Genomic DNA, 13,111 nt, shown 5'->3' on the forward strand with positions numbered 1-13,111 from the left:
CTAGAAATATAACTCACTTGGACATGTACAACACAATCACAGATTATGTGAGTTATTGTCAAACACAAAGAGGTCGTTGTTGAGACATTACCCTGTCCTGTTGTAACTCAGGCTGGGGATCGATGGAACAATGAGAGCTAATTTGCTGAAATAAGATCCACACAATCTAAATGTGTGCAAGAATGTTTTTGAAGAACAAAGAATAATCAGTTTTGAATAAAGTCAACAATTTTAAGTAACAAAAAATGTATTGTATTTTTTTAAGGACTTCAAATTTAGCACAAAAACAACTGTGTGTTTGTGTGTGTGATCATGTGTGTGTGTGTGTGTGTGTGTGTGTGTGTGTGTGTTTGTGTGTGTGATCATGTGTGTGTGTTCTCAATTCCTGTCACACAACAGTTCAGTCACTAGCTATGTTGCCATCCTCCTATTTTATGTGAATTTTGGGATTGACTATCACATAAAACAAACGTCGGATGGAAATGCCGAGATGAACATCAATTCTAAAAATGTGCAGAAAAATTGTATGTGCTCAATTGAGGTGATAATGTTTTTATCCGATAAGAAGACATGCACATAAACTATAATGGAAACATATTCATAAATCCCTCAATGCGCAACAAAAAACTCACATGATTTTGTCTTAACGGGGAATGTGATTGATAACTGGAATCATCTTAAGGGTTTGGTTGTAATATTTTTAATGAACTGTTAAAACTATCCTCACCGCAAACAGCCGTAACATAGCTAACTGTGTTAGCATGTGGGTTTGAAGTTGGCATGAGTGTAAAGCATCACATTAAACTAGAGAAATATCTACTTTAGATTATGCAAGTGAAATGTATACTACGGAAGAGGATTAGGGCCAAGCAATAATAATAAAAAAAAAATCATCTCGAGATTAAAGTCACTATAGTGCGAGATTAAACTCGTTAAATTTCGAGAAAAAAAGTCTAAATACAATATCGAGAATAAAGTCGTTGTGTTTCGAGAAAAAAGTCGAAATACAATCTTGAGAATAAACTCATTACATTTCGAGAATAAAGTCGTTGTGTTTCGAGAAAAAACGAGTTAAATTTCGAGAAAAAAAGTCGAAATAATCATGAGAATAAAGTCGTTGTGTTTCGAGAAAAAAAGTCTAAATGTAATGTAGAGAATAACGCATTCGATCAGTGTTCATTGCATAGCCTGATATCAACCTCATCAAGGTTTCCTGGTTTCCTAGGATACCAAAAGATGCATTATTAATCATTGTTGGTTGTGTACGCCTCCATCCACAGAATGTAACGACTGTTACCATCTATACAGCCATTAATGGCAATACCGTACGGTTTTAATTTATCATAGCTATCCATATGCCAGAGTGCATTTGGGCCAGCGCAAGTGTAGCCTACTCTCCTTCGTCGAAATTCCACACCTTGAGGATCAGCAAGTTTAATAATGCGTCTTATGGTATTCTGGGAAACCACGAAACCTTAATGAATTTCATGTTGGACAAAAGCGAGTACATCCCGCAAATTGGACTGATTTTTCTTCTAAAAAGACCTAGCCGACCTAGACCTAAGAATGTTCTATTCTTTGTTACTGAAAGAAAGTCTAAAATATAGCTTGACAAAGTGATCCAACTCTGCCATCCTCTATCAGAGGCTATGCAATGAACACTGATCGAATGCGTTATTCTCTACATTTCATTTCGGCTTTTTTTCTCAAAACACAGACTTTATTCTCGAAATTTAATGAGTTTATTCTCACGATTATTTCGACTTTTTTTCTCTCGAAATTTAACGAGTTTAATCTCACATTATACTGACTTTAATCTCGAGATGGTTTTATTTTTTTTTTATTGCTTGGCCCTAATCCTCTTCCGTACTCTTCTGTAGTTATATTATACAACTTAAAGGAGAAATTCACATATGAGACAGCTTCATAACTTAAACAGCTTTAACTGAAATAGACAGTTTAATATAACTATTCTGGAAAGAGTGTATTTTTCCAACACATAGCTCTTTCTGACTGTCAAACTTGACCCAGTGTTACAACACCGGTCTCCCCTAAATGTGAAATGAAGCTCTTGGGGTTTGAACATGATCTGCTCTATTCTGAGACCGTCACAATCACTAAACCTGACAATGCAAATGAGATTTTCACCTCAAACTCACAGTTTCACTCTTTTACTGGTTCAACGCTCTGAACTGGAGCAGTTTCACTCTTTTACTGGTTCAACGCTCTGAACTGGAGCAGTTTCACTCTTTTACTGGTTCAACGCTCTGAACTGGAGCAGTTTCACTTCTGATGGAGGGATGAGACCGTTATGAAGTTTGAGTGGTAGATTAAATGACTTGTATGACTTATATAACGTAATGCGACTCTTCACTGGTAGATCACGTGTGACTGGACTAGAGGAGGAAATGTAGATGTTGATCTGATTCAATTCACGATTCATAGGTTTTTGATTATTTTCAAGAAAGATTTCTTTCTAATTCACAGAGTGCAATGCGCCTATAAAATACCTAAAGATATTCCATATTTCATAATTTCAGTAAACTATCCACATATTAAAATTATAGCTGATACATTCAAAGTCTCATATTCAAATATAATAAAATCATATATCCTAAAACCTCTTAAATGTCTGTGATCGCCCATAAACACTGATCTCAGTAAAACTGCAGTATTTTATCTTGTAAAAATAACAGTGAAGTTTCCACACAATGAAGCGCTTTATTTCAGTGTTGAGCAATAACATCTTTATGAATGTTTTAAGTGTGTTTGACTCGAGACTGAAGTGTTGTTGTGAGAGATCTGTCTTCTGCTCATGTGAGACTCAGACGCATCGCTGGATTCATAATTACTGTAATGCGTCCAGAAAACAGTGAATGGTTACAGACAGACTGATTGTGGGACGGTGGAGCGTCTGATCATGTTAAATAAGGTTTCTCTCTTTCACGGCTCATTTTGCTCTGAATCAGTTCATCTGTGACTCTTGTACATGATGATCTAAACAACGGCTTTATGGAAGATGATTAATAAACTATTCAAGCAACAACATCTTTATGATTCACTTTACAGTATGAGTGTATGATGAGGAAGAAAAAATAATCATGCTTTCTAAAAATACATTAACAACAAAATGAGAATAGATAAACCATAAATTATCTGAAAAAATATGATCAAAATAATTTCTTATTATCTTCAGTAATATTAATGAAGTGCTGAAAAATTGATATTAGTGTGTGCGTGTGTGTGTGTGTGTGTGTGTGTGTGTGTGTGTGTGTGTGTGTGTGTGTGTGTGTGTGTGTGTGTGTGTGTGTGTGTGTGTGTGTGTGTGTGTGTGTGTGTGTGTGTGTGTGTGTGTGTGTGTGTGAGTGTGTGTGAAAGTGTTTGAGCAGCTGCCGTTTCAGTTCAGTCACTGTGACTCTGACTGACGGAGGTTTTTGTACGACTCTTTATCACTGTGTGAACACACTACTACCGTGATAACTCTGACAGTAATAATGTCCAGCATCTTCAGTCTGGACTCCACTGATGGTCAGAGTGAAATCACTGTTAGATCCACTGCCACTGAATCTAGATGGAGTTCCTGACTCAAGGGTTTTTACATAACGAATCAGGCGTTTAGGAGCTTCTCCAGGTTTCTGTAAGTACCAGAATATACCTTCCTCCCCACCACTCCATCTGTGCACATCTCTGCTGGTTTTACATTTGATATTCACAGTTCCTCCTGGTTGTTCTGCTGTTATTGAGGGACTCTGAGTGACGGTGATCTGTCCTCTACACTCTGAAACACAACAAGAAGAAAATACACTCAAAACCTTGACAATATACTTGAAGAAATGAATTAATATCAAACTTGTGCTCCACAAACCTTGAGCAAACGCTGTGAGAGTCCAGATGAAGATGATGATGAAGGTCATGTTGATGAAGATTGTTGTGTGTGTCAGTGATGAAGTGTTAAACTCACAGCACTATAAACACTCTCACACACTGAAGATCTGATCAATATGCAAACACACTCCACATCATTTCCCTGAAGACAGAAGAAACACTGTTTTGTCTTTTAGTGTCTTTGCTAATAAACTTCTGTGGATCATTTTCAGAAACAGAAACTCATGATTTACTTCATGTTATTTTGGGTCGATCTTCTCGCTCTAAACACTGTTTTAATGATCAGTTTCATTCAGACTTTGATGCTGAGAGAATTTAATACCTGTGCTGCAGATTTATATCATCCATGATACTGTATAACAGGTCAAAGGTCATCCAATAGAGAATGACCATCTAAATCTGGCTGAAGATTTCATTATAAAGCTTATATTTCATCATAAAGATGTTTTCATCTTTTTTTTTTTAAGATGAAGAGTTTGTGGCTCTTAAATGATCTAATGAAACTGTATGATGTGTGTGTTTTTAAAAGAAGGTATAAGGTTTTTATTTGGCAAAGATATTCTTAATTTATCACAAAATGTATTATTGAAAAGCTTAACCTAATTTCAAATCGCATTTAATGTCACATTTAATTCTATTTTATGGATTGATTACACCAATTGATGTATTCAAACTTTTTATTATTATTATAAATATGCCATATTTGGTGATATTCTGTTTTTTTTCTTTTCTAAATTAATTTTTTTTTATTTAATGATTTACATTAGTGTAACGGTCACCAGCTGGAGTGCCCTTGAGAGCCACCAGAGGGCACTCCACACCAGACTATTATCACTCCCTCACAAACTACATTTCCCATAACTCACTTCCCGGACTCATCATCACTGATTGCTTTCACCTGTGTCTCATCACCCTGTTAGTCTCAACCGATTTATACCTTGTTCACTCATTCACTCACTGCGAAGTTCTGTATGTTGTTGCACTGTATTTCTGAGCGTTTTCTCTGGTTTCATGTCTCTTGGTTTTTGGATGTCTTGCCTGTTCCCTGGATTACTCTTTTGCCTCTGACCCCTGCCTGTTTTGATTGTTTGTTTATTTGTTTGTTTGGACTGCCTTCCTGTGTTTGACCCCTGCTTATGCTGATTACGATTCTGGATTACGCTTCAAATAAAGCTGCAATTGGATCTCAACCTTTGTGTCTCGGAGCAGTTCGTGACAATTAGTAATTTCACATGTAATTTTCACATGTTCATTTTATTTGAATTAAATGTGATATTGACAAAGTTATCCTTTAGAAACTCCCAGTTAAGATGTGTAAAGATCATAGTCTTTCTAATTATATTATTAATTTAGATTTAATAGTTTTCATTCATTTAGAGACGATGAGACGACTGTTTTTGTGAAAGTCACTTCAGTTCAATAATCCTGATGTTGAGTCTCATATCAGTGTGTGTGTGTGTGTACTTGTATAAGTATAACTATCTTTGTGAGGACCAGTTTGAGTTTTCGACCATTGGAGTGAGGACAAAGAGAGTAAAGTGAGGACATTTTGGCCGGTCCTCAGTTTCTGAGAGCCTTTAAAGGCCTGTTTGAGGGTCAAGACTTGGTTTTAGGGATCAGGTTATAATGAGGTTAAGGGTCGGTTTAGGGTCAGGGGTCAGGTTAGGCACTTAGTTGTGATGGGTAATGTTAGGGTAAGCGGCTAGAGATTGCTGTGTCAATGAATGTCCTCATAAAGATAGATGTACAAGAATGTGTGTGTGTGTGTGTCTTTCTCTGCTGGAGTGTGTGTTCATTTGAGTGTGACGGAGGTTTTTGTACGACTCTTTCACTAGAATGAAACACTGTGGTACACTTTCGGTGGAGGAACTGAATTGACGATCAGAAGCTGTAAGTCTTTCTTAAATTATCTAATACAAACATATGTGTGTGTTTTTTAAAAGGAGGGTTAAGGTTAATTAAGAACATTTGGCAACAATATTCTTAATTTATTACAAAAATGCATTATTGAAATGCTTTATTTGCTTTACTTTACTTCAACTCTTATTTATTGTTGCATTTTAGTCTATTTGATTGATTGCACGCATTCATGCATTTAAATTTACTGTAATTTTGTCTGCTATATTATAAATGTCATATTTGGTGATATTCTATGTTTATTACATTTCAATCCATAGTTCACATTCATAATGTTTTACATTAGTAATTTCACACATAATGTGTGCTAACATTTCATTGTATTTTCAGTAATTACAATGTTTTCAGTTATTTCTAAATATATTTAATTTGACACAAAAGTTGGATGATATAGACAAAATAAATGTCATCAGTGTCATCATCAGGCAAAAAGAAATTTAGTTGATAAACTAAATTTAAACTAAGTTTACTTATATTTCTCTTTACGAGGAAGTCTATTGAATGGTGATTAGTCTCAAAACACAAATAATATATTGTGTTAAGTTATATTTGACTTAGTTAAATCTAGTTAGTTAAAATCTATTAGCAGTTTTCAGTGTATACAGTAAAGCAACAAACCGTTTACCAAATAATAATCTTTACCGGCGTTTTTTTCCCAGTCTTTTACTGTTAAAATTAATTTTTTTTTATTTATTTTTTTACAATGTACAATATTTAGTAATATTGATTAAATGGAGAATGTTTTGAAACTAAACTCAGGATAGTGTCTATGAATGAAAGCAGTGAGGTGAAACTACAGTAAAGATGAAATGATTGTGCTTTTTACTGTATTACCATCAGACAAAGAGAAATTTAGTTAATGAGCATTTTAAAAATCAATCATTTAAACTATTAAGTTTGCGGATGATTATGATTGTTTCTTAATAGAATGATTTTTTTAAAAATCATAATTGAAAAAGGGCTGAAAATTACAATTGATTGTATCAAAATAGAACAATATTTTTAAAAATACTTATGTAATACTTTATTCTAAATCTTATGAATAAATGTATTAATCAATTTTATGTGGACAATGTTTTAAAAAATTTGATTGAGATTAAAATGTTCTGTAACAATTCTGAGAAAATTCAATATTTTTTATTTATTTAATAGTTTATTTAAATTTTATAATTCATATTAATATTTTTAAATGTAATTTTTTATTTTACATTAATAATTTAACATCTTATTACTGCTAACATTTAGTTCATGTCATGTATTGACTGCAGATACTTTAAAATCTATTCAATAATTTCTTCATATATTATTTTGGCTATAATTCTTGGTAAACTATTAAGGGCTTTTTTAAACGCATGAAACAAAAGTTGTATAATGTGGAAAAAATGACTATTATTTTTTATAATTTTCATCAGACAGAAAAAAAAAACACAGTTGAAGAGCATTTTGAAAATCAATCATTTAAATTAACAAATTTGCTGATGTTTATGATTGTGAGTTTCTGAATAGCAGAATATTTTCAAAATACAATTAATATTGAAATGAATTTGTTTTCTAGATCTTATAACGACATCACAATATAACCATCAATTTACTTGGACAATGTTTTTCAAACTCATTCTGGGGATCATTTAAAATGTAACTTGTATATTTAAAATCAAATGATCATTCATGAATGTGTGTGTGTGTGTGTGTGTGTGTGTGTGTGTGTGTGTGTGTGTGTGTGTGTGTGTGTGTGTGTTCCAGCGGGTCCCTCCGTGTCTCCCTCCGTGTCTCTGCTGTCTCCCTCTTCTCTGCTGATCTCTGGAGACTCCCCCGCTCTGCTCTGCCTGCTCAGCTCTTACTCTCCACAGGGGGCGACGGTGAGCTGGACGCTGGACGGGTCAGAGGTCACCGAGGGGGTTCAGACCAGCACAGAGAGCGAGCGGGACGGTCTCTACAGTCGCAGCAGCGTCCTGAGCCTCAGCAAAGCACGCTGGGAAGACACAAAGCGCTTCGTCTGCAGAGGAACACATGCCGGAGCTGCTCACGAGGCCTCGTTCCTCAAGAGCTCCGAGTGCTGATGTTTCTCCAGTGAAGACCAGCGTATCTGAGCGTCACGTGATTTACAGCTCAATACTGAAGCAGTCTGTCAATGTGCTGCCATTGCTGTTCATTCAATAAAGCTTCATCTGAACGCAAGCGCACATTTGTGTTGGACTGCATCATTGATCAGTGTGTCGTTCCTTCAAAGTCCTGCACTAAAGTTTCAGCGGCTTTTGATTGATTGTAATTAGGGGTGTAACAATAATTACAGTGGATAGTGACAATATGTATCGTATTATTCACCCAAAATGAAAGTTTAGGAAGTTTACAGGGTTTTCGTGTCACGACTACATTAAACTACTGTATATAATGTTAAATATAATGTATAATAATGCAATGGGGGAATATTTGTGGGTCCTGATAATGCCAAATGTCTGATGTTACCAGTAAAAAGTGTCCTACATTATTTTAGATATATCTAGTCAGAGACATCAAGCATATTCGTCTGAAATAATTCAGTATTTTCAGCTTCAGAATCATGAATATTGTTATTCTGGTGTCTCTATTGTCCTGTGCATTGGGTTATCAGCACCAAGTCCAAGCCTATTCATTTACACACACAATGTTAAACCAAATGTACCATTTTGATGGAGTATGGCAATAATATGGTATTGTGAGTTCAGGATGGTGACATAAGGGTCTCGTTACACCCCTAATTGTAATAGTTGAGAACAGCTGCATTCAGCAGTAAATGTGAAATGAAGCTCTTGGGGTTTGAACATGGTCACTGGAGACGAGCTGCTCTATTCTGAGACCGTCACAATCACTAAACCTGACAATGCAAATGAGATTTACACCTCAAACTCAGTTTCACTCTTTTACTGGTTCAACGCTCTGAACTGGAGCAGTTTCACTTCTGCTAAAATGAGTTATGAGTAATAAATTCATTATAAGGTTGAGATGATAGCTAGGCCTACTTGAAAAAGGCTCAAAAACATCTTTGTTACATTGACTTTGTCATAGTGTATTGTACAAAACAAACAATATATGGTTTGTTTGATTTCATATCAGTTTACACATTCAGTTTTCTCTGATTCAGAGCATATTTGAGTCAAACCCGTCCGTCACAGTACAGATCTGTTGTGTTGAGAAGTATACAATACTTGGTGTTCAATTCATAGTAATTGCTCACTATAACAGATGTAATAATGTGGAACTGCAGCACTTCAGGCTCTAGTGAGAAACTGTGTTGAGTAATGCGACGTAAAAGAATAAAGATTTAAGCTGAATCAGAAATCACAAACTTCTCTGCTATATATGGGTGAAAAGCAGTATGTGACAAAAGAAGTATGTCTAAATTTACAGTACAAGTCCCCAGATTGACCGACTACAGTGAAGCGACGCAACTGACACTGGTAGATCACATGATAATGACAACATGGCCAATATAGTACGTCCAGATTACATTCATACCCTCATTAATACTGTAGGATGTACTTTTTTAGCGGTCGTGAAGTAATTACTTATTCAAAAAAGTTAGACAATTTCGGAAGCATCGTTAGTGTTAGTCATAGACAGTATATAAACTGGACACAGCGACCCCGTTGGATTCAATGGAGAAAAGTGAAGTCAATTAGAAGCTCTCACTTCCAGACTCAAACTGAGCTTGACGACGTAGATGTGACGTGAGCAACCCGTCTGTCTTCTAGTAGCTGTGCCAAGAGAAATCTGAATCATTCCCTACCGAATCTTGCAGAGAAGGAGAGTGTGAGTAGGAGCTGTCCATGAGCTAGGAGCAGGAGAAACTTTTGCTAAGTATTCTGATTAATTATTTTGTCATTTTGCCTCCACGTCCCCCCGATTGCCCGCGAGCTTCTCCTCCTGTCCATACGGTAATCTCTCTACTGTGCGACAGAGAGTCGTGTGGTTATGACGCAATCGTTAGCCTATTTTTACAAAAACGGCTTCTACAGGGCCATAACGTAAGATACAAGGCAATGGAGCCTTTTATAGATTTTCGTGTTTCTTTAGAAATAAATAATGGACAAATGGAGTCTTTAAACGCCTCAGATGTAAAGTTATTCACTGTCAAAGTGACGCCAACATGAATGGGAGTCAATGAATTGCTAACGGCAGGTGATGGTCCGCTAATCAATGGCGGCGCCCGGAGAAACTTCAATGTTTTCCGAAACACTGCCCCTCTGGTGTTAGTTGCACACAAGTCCTGAAAATTGAAGCCAAACGTCTTGATCGCCCCCAGGTGGTTGGTCCCAGTACAGCTCATTAACTCCGTCCTCTCCGAAAGGGATGTGTGACAAACTAAACCATTAAATTACACTTCAAACTATTTTTTTTCCAAATATGTTTTCTGTCATTTTAGGTAGTTTTTGTTACGCTGATGTAAGTTTAAGTGTTCGGTTTTTAATTGTCCATAACTGTTTATTTCACACCGATATAAGTTGTTCTGCAGTGAACTGGACTAACCGATTCTGCGGGAGTGTGGACGGGACTCTCACTCTGAAATCAGCGCAAGATGTCAGCGCCATATTGGGACTTCGCATTTCTACAATAGAAGAGAGTGAAGGTGCGTCGTCCATCTTTATTTACAGTCTATGGGTGCGAACCGAACAGTGTCTGAGGGAGTTGTATTGCTGGCCACGAATGGACGATCTTGTTCACACAATCCTCTCTGCATGTGTGACCGGCCAGGCCAGTGATAAATCAGCCGACACATTCACAGCTCCAGTGCAGCCAGTGGGGTTCACCAAATGGCCCATTTCAACCTCTCGAGAAGGGAGATACTGACTGTTAGATTGCAATAACACTGATTGACTATTTCAGCAAATGGCCAGAAGTTGGTTTTGCTTCATCAGTAACTTCTGAAATTTCTCGAGAAGGAAACCTTTGCTGATTTTGTGAAAACACAGGGAATAAAGAACATAAAGACAGTGTTTATTACCCTCAGGCTAACAGGGCCATTGAACGGTTCAACAATAGAGTTAAAGGTACGACCCTAAATTAAAAGACCTTTGTCAGGTTAGACGCCATATTGAATTTAACAGATGAAAACGAGGCTGTTATAAACGAGGGATAGACTTGGTCTGTGTCTGAAATCTCTTGAGTAGGTGCTTATTTTGAACAAATAATTACTTCACGACTGCTAAAAAAGTACATTCTATATAGTATGAATGTGTGAATATAATCCAGACATACATTCGCCTTGTTATCATTATCATGTGATGAAGTAGTAGGTCATCCGGGTACTTTTGCCTACTCTCTTATGAGTACTTCTTTTGTCACATGCTGGTTTTTGCCTACTATTTAGTAGATAGGGAAGTATGGGATTTTGGATGGCACTCATTGTATAAAGGTCATATGAAGGAGTTTTTAATCTACTGCCTTTTTTCGAAAAGAAGTTTCCTCATCTGAACAATCGGTATGTTAAACAACAGTGCGATCCATTAAACTCACTGTACTTATATCCCTCACAGCCTCGTTTTCATTCCTGTCTAAAAATAAATGCCTTCTGGTTTGTATTTCCACAGCATGAAGGAAAGATCTTACGCATTTATGAATGAACCGCTCATTGACATGTTGTAATGATATCTGATTCAAACATTACTGTGCTCATGATAACTTTAGTTAACTCTACAATAAGTAAATCCACTTCAGCTAAATACTCTTAGACAGCGATGCCATAGAAATGTACAGAGCAAACGCAAAAACGGACATTCAAAGACAAAACTCTAAAGATGGCTGTGGACTTGTTTATCTAAGGTCTATAACTAGAGGAGGCTCTGAAGAGTCTTAAAGGGATATTTCACATAATAATGAAAACCTGTCATAATTTACTCACTCTCATATGCTTGTTCCAGTCATGTATGATTTCATTTCTTCTGCATAAAGTTGATAAATGTCTATTCACATGTATTGTGAATACGTGGTGCACATGAGCCCAGTGACCAACAGGGGGAGTAAGAGACAATCCATCAGGAGCAGAAGGTAAAAGTTCATAAATGTAAAACAAAGACATAAGCTCTGCTCGAAATATTTTGTTGGTTAGAATTTGCTTTATGTGAGTAAAATACAGGCAATTTCTTTTAAATGATGACTGGAAAAGTCATGGAAATTCATGATCATACGATGTAGAGGACTGACTGAAGTATAAACCAGAGAGTATAGGCTATGCAAACTGTAGTAACGCTGTTGTTTTCACACAAAATCATTTGTAATCTTATTAAAATAAGCCTTTAAAGACATCATGGATTTAATTACTTCCAGATCATTTGATTAGATTGTTGACTTGAGCTTTCTCAATCTCTGTTTGTCTGATCTGTGGTATATACTGTGAAAGTAATGAGAAGATTTTAAAAAGAAAAAACAAATCTTTGATCATACGCCAAATATGGAAATCATAATGTGGCAAAAGGTAAATTATTAGAAACAGAAATGAGTCCATCAGGTCCATTTGGTCCAAAAGGTTTCTCTCTTTCACGGCTCATTTTGCTCTGAATCAGTTCATCTGTGACTCTTGTACATGATGATCTAAACAGCGGCTTTATGGAAGATGATTAATAAACTAGTCAAGCAACAACATGTTTATGATTCACTTTACAGTATGAGTGTATGATTAGGAAGGAAAAATAATCATGCTTTATAAAAATACATGAACAACTATATGAGAATAGATAAACCAACAATTATCTGAAAAAATATGATCAAAATAATTTCTTATTATCTTCAGTAATATTAATAAAGTGCTGAAAAATTTATATTAAGATAATATTTGTGTGTGTGTGTGTGTGTGTGTGTGTGTGTGTGTGTGTGTGTGTGTGTGTGTGTGTGTGTGTGAGAGAGAGTGTGTGAGCAGCTGCAGTTTCAGTTCAGTCACTGTGACTCTGACTGACGGAGGTTTTTGTACGACTCTTTATCACTGTGTGAACACATATTTACTGTTGATGTAATGGAAACTCATACAGTAATAATGTCCAGCATCTTCAGTCTGGACTCCACTGATGGTCAGAGTGAAATCACTGTTAGATCCACTGCCACTGAATCTAGATGGAGTTCCTGACTGGAGGGTGTTTGCCAAATAAATCAGGAGTTTAGGAGCTTCTCCAGGTTTCTGTAAGTACCAGTGTAAAGGCTGATTACCCCAACCCTGATAGACTTCAGGACTGGTTTTACAGGATATAGTAAATGTGTCTCTTAGTTGAACAGATTTCACTGCAGGCGTCTGAGTGACTGTCGGTTCAGCGACTGATTCTACATCAAGAAGAATAAATAA

General features: G+C 36.2%; 1 long non-coding RNA gene and 2 gene segments (V, D, J or C); 1 reads left to right on the forward strand and 2 right to left on the reverse strand.

The window, feature by feature from the left end:
* The window catches only part of LOC309508957 (immunoglobulin kappa variable 1-8-like), a 138,459-nt gene that overhangs the window by 92,957 nt on the left and 32,391 nt on the right, over window positions 1-13,111 (reverse strand).
* Window positions 3,103-4,490, reverse strand: LOC309508970 (Ig kappa chain V region 4135-like). The segment is given in 2 exons: window positions 3,866-4,490; window positions 3,103-3,778 (listed from the first exon to the last, which is right to left on the reverse strand).
* LOC309508988 lies at window positions 5,338-7,985 on the forward strand. The gene is made up of 2 exons (XR_014209750.1): window positions 5,338-5,775; window positions 7,546-7,985. It is a non-coding gene; the product is annotated as an uncharacterized lncRNA (long non-coding RNA).

This window comes from Leuciscus leuciscus (genome assembly GCF_965113295.1).
Source record: "Leuciscus leuciscus genome assembly, chromosome: 11".
NCBI classification, from domain to species: domain Eukaryota; kingdom Metazoa; phylum Chordata; class Actinopteri; order Cypriniformes; family Leuciscidae; genus Leuciscus; species Leuciscus leuciscus.